Raw genomic sequence first — 4,570 nt, 5'->3', positions numbered from 1 at the left:
TACAGAGCTTCCCGGGGGAGCCGGCCTCCACATTGCTGGGGGAGGTGCTGACGACAGGGTGGCTGGAGAAAGGGGTAGTGTCAGCGGTTTACGGAGCTATTTTGGTGTGAGGTGCTCCAGAGAGTGAACACCTCCACCTTGTGTGCAAGGTTGGGGCTGATACAACTGAAGGTGGTGTACAGAGCGCACCTTGCAAGGGCGAGGATGAGCCGGCTCTTTGAGGGGGTAGAAGATGTGTGTGAACATTGCAGGGGGGGGCAAACCACGTTCATATGTTCTGGTCCTGTCCAAAGCTGGAGGATTACTCGAAGGAGGTTTTTACGGTTATTTCTAAAGTGGTGCACGTGAAACTGGACCTGGGCCCCCAGGAGGCCATATTCGGGGTGTCGGACCAGCCAGGGTTGGAAACGGGTGCGGAGGGGGATGTTGTAGCCTTTGCCTCGTTGATCTCCCGACGGCGGATCCTGATGGGTTGGAGAGCAACCTCTCCACCCTGTGCCCTGGTGTGGCGGGGGGACCTGCTGGAATTCTTGACTCTTGAGAAGGTTAAGTTTGTATTTGGGGTTGCACAAGAGCCGGGAGTGCAGGAGGCGAGAGAGGCCGATGTTTTGTCCTTTGCGTCCCTAGTAGCCCGGCGCAGGATATTGCTAATGTGGAAAGAAGCCAAGCCCCCGGGGGTGGAGACCTGGATAAATGACATGGCAGGTTTATAAAGCTAGAGCGGATTAAGTTCGTCCTAAGGGGGTCGGCTCAAGGGTTCACCAGGCGGTGGCAACCGTTCGTCGAATACCTCGCAGAAAGATAGACGGAATGGGAAAAAGAAGGCAGCAGCAGCAGCCCAGGATCGGGGGGGGGGGGGGGGGAGGAGGAACCAGAAGGACTCTCAGGGTTGTTAATATATACTGTATAATATGTATAGGTCGTTGCTACAGATAATTATATATTGGACTGTTAAATTATATTTTTGGAGAGTGTTACTTGTGATAAGGCAGTTGCCAATTAGGGTTAGTTTTCATTTTTGTTATTTATTATTTATTCATTTTTTTTTGTTTATAAAATAGGTCATTGTTATTTGTGTTGTTATAATATTGTGTAAAGGATGCACAATGTACTGTGTTGGTTGACCAAAAATTTTCAATAAAATATTTATAAAAACAAAAAAGAGAAGGTTAAGTTTGAACTGAGGGGAAGGATGGAAGGGTTCTACAATTCATGGACATTATTCATTGTGCAATTTCGAGAATTGGATCACATCGAACATTAGGGGGGGGGGGTTGGGAGGGTTGGGGGGGACTGTGTGTGGTAATGGTGACTATGGCCGATTCCTGATTCCTTTTTGCCATTTGTTTGTGTGAACATGCGGGCTAATGTTCGGGGGTTTGGTGGGAGAATGGGATCGTTGTTATTGATATGGGGATTGACATTACATTTGTTACTGATTATTGTTTATTGTTGGGTGTAAATCTGGGAGAAAAAGTGAAAAAGGAGAATAACAAAATGTTAAAAAATATATATATTAGCAGTCCAACGGCCCACGGTTGCCAAGCATTTTTAAATTATTTTATTTCAGCAACCATACCAATGTGAATGAAAAAACACTTAAGAACGGGTGGCACGGTGACGCAGTGGTTAGCACTGCTGCCTCACGGCGCCGAGGTCCCAGGTTCGATCCCGGCTCTGGGTCACTGTCCGTGTGCAGTTTGCACATTCTCCCCGTGTCTGCGTGGGTTTCACCCCCACAACCCAAAGATGTGCAGGGTAGGTGGATTGGTCGCGCTAAATTGCCCCTTAATTGGAAAAATAATAATTGGGTGCTCAAAATTTTTTTTTAAAACTTGCTGAATGGAGAAACTGCCAGATTCCAGCAGCATCAACATCTCCTTAGTTTTTGGCTCCATCCCAGTTACCGAGTAGGAGTCGCCAAGCCTTTCCCTGTAGTTTGATGGAGATGTCTCTGATAGGATCAGGCGGCACACTGAGCAGCTTTGTTGCTGGACACTCTGTCCTGCCCTCCCCTTGTGTTCTAATTGGAGGTGACATCGTGGGACATCTTGCCAGGTGGCAGTGGAGAGCTATGTATATGGAAATTCTCCCAGGAACCATTGGGGGAAATGGGGCGGTTTTGTAACCTGCAAGGGTCTTACGGGGTGGGAACAATTAACTTCCCCATGAACCTTGCAGAATATGAGCTCCCCCATGAAGGGGGAGAAACCTGTTCTCATGAGGTGGCGCACATAGACACTCAATTATTCCTGATGGACATCAGTAAATCTTAAGTAATGGCCAATGTTTGATTAAATATTCATCCTCTAAGTGACAGTCATCTATTTGAACAAACCAGGAGGTCTCAGCTGAGAATTAGAAACCAATGAGAGTAAATGAGGGATTAGACCATCGATAAGGATTCCCTTAAAAGTAAGACCACGTGGTCATTCCTGAATTCCTGCCTTCCTGAATTCTTGAATCAAAATATCCGTTTGTTTGTGTTTAAAGTGATTTCTTTAAAATCACTTTTCTGTTTAATACTTTTTTGCCATGTGTTTAACCCTTTCATGTATTGTTTGATATTTTGTTTCCAAGCTTTGATTCAGTTCTTATTCAAGTGTATTCATGTGAATAATTAGTAAAAAAGTTGTATTTTTGACATCTCCAATCAACTGGACTATCGACTCTCATTAGAAGGTAAAATAAGAATCCCTACACACTTGTACCTTCGAGGCCCTTCGGTAGTCCAACAATGCTCAAATTCTGGGGCTTGGAGCGATTCTCCAGGTCATCGACCTTGGCCTTCAGTTACTCTGCCCATCTTCCAACAACACCACCTCCACCTCCAAAGAGGCAATCCGATCACTGTGATCCGCAAGCGTGTCCTCCACCGTCCTAGGGGTGGCACGGTGGCGCAGTGGGTTAGCACTGCTGTCTCACGACTCCGAGGTCCCAGGTTTGATCCCGGCTCTGTCCGTGTGGAGTTTGCACATTCTCCCTGTGATTGCGTGGGTTTCGCCCCACAACCCAAAAGATGTGCAGGCTAGGTGGATTGGCCACGCTAAATTGCCCCCTAATTGGAAAAAAATGAATTGGGTACTCTAAATTTTAAGAAAAAATAAGACAGCCACCAACTTCTCACTCGGCCACTGAGAGGGCGAGGGAGCCACAGAGGCCTCCGCCACTTTCCCCACCTCTGAGGAATTTCTGAGTCAGATGAGGACTCTCTGTTCGACTTATTCCTCGTGATACAACCTCCAGACCTCACACACTGGAGGGGGGGACCGAAGCCCTCGAGCTACAACACTTTTCTTCCGAAAGGACACCCGTTAATCAGGTAAAAAGGCCAAAAAGCCGAGCGGGAGCTACCTAATGTGTGTGACCGTTCACCTCATAGCCAGCACCAGACTGTTAACCAATCCTCTATCCATGCTCATATAATCTAGTTGTGGTCTGCTCTCGGGCACGGTTAAAACCATCACTCCGAGGTCCAGGACATGCAGCATCGCTGCTTTGCATGTCCAGTTGGCATGAAGACAGGTCGCCCAATGGGCACCAAAACACTTGAGAGCTTCCACAACCAGAGACGATGACAACAAGCGACAAAACTTCAAAAGTTTTCCATTGGCTGCAAAACACTGTGGGATGTCCTGAAGTTGAGGAAAGCAAACCTCCGTTTCTCTCTATTATCAAAATAAGGAATGATTATCTGACTGAACTCATTGATCCCAGTGGAAAGTAATATAATTTTAGTGTACCCAATTCATTTTTTCCAATTAAGGGGCAATTTAGCATGGCCAATCCACCTACCCTGCACATCCTTGGGTTGTGGGGGTGAAACCCACGCAGACACAGGGAGAATGTGCAAACTCCACACGGACAGTGACCCAGAGCCGGAATCGAACCTGGGACCTCGGCGACATGAAGCAGCAGCACAAACCACTACGCCACCGTGCTGCCCCCCAGTGGAAAGTTCTGACTAATCACTGTGACTTAGACACCATTTGGCTGCTGTCACGATATACACTCATGCACATAATGAGATACAGACAGGCAGTGACGGACAGCCAATCAACACACACGACAGAACACAACCAATCACCAGACAGAACACTAGAAGGTGGTCTCCCACTATAAAACACATGAGGCATCAGCACTCTTGTCTTTTTCCACTGGTGACAACTGTAGTGACAGTCAGGGTGTAGATATCCGTTAGCACCTTCTACACATGGCTCAGAGCTAGCCTGGTCTAGTTGGTTATAGTAAGCATGCTTAGATTAGTCGAGTGTCAAACCCGCGAACTGTGTGATTAACAAGTTCAATAAAGCGAATTGAACCAACACCACAGTTTGGAGCCTACTTTCAAGTACAACTGCATCCCGTTGCAGTCCGTGTTACCCCTGGGTGATTAACACGACAGCTACATCCCTATTTTGTGAGAGGGATGAGCGCAGGCAATTAAATATTTTGCAAATGTGCATTTACTCAGTGAACCATCTGCAGCATTCAGTAACCAGGGCAGTGCTAACTCTGCTTTACCAATAAAAGGCTAAAATGCACATGCATGTTCTGTGTGTGAGAGCAC

Source organism: Scyliorhinus torazame, chromosome 18 (genome assembly GCF_047496885.1).
Source record: "Scyliorhinus torazame isolate Kashiwa2021f chromosome 18, sScyTor2.1, whole genome shotgun sequence".
NCBI lineage: Eukaryota > Metazoa > Chordata > Chondrichthyes > Carcharhiniformes > Scyliorhinidae > Scyliorhinus > Scyliorhinus torazame.
This window is presented reverse-complemented; position numbering follows the sequence as displayed.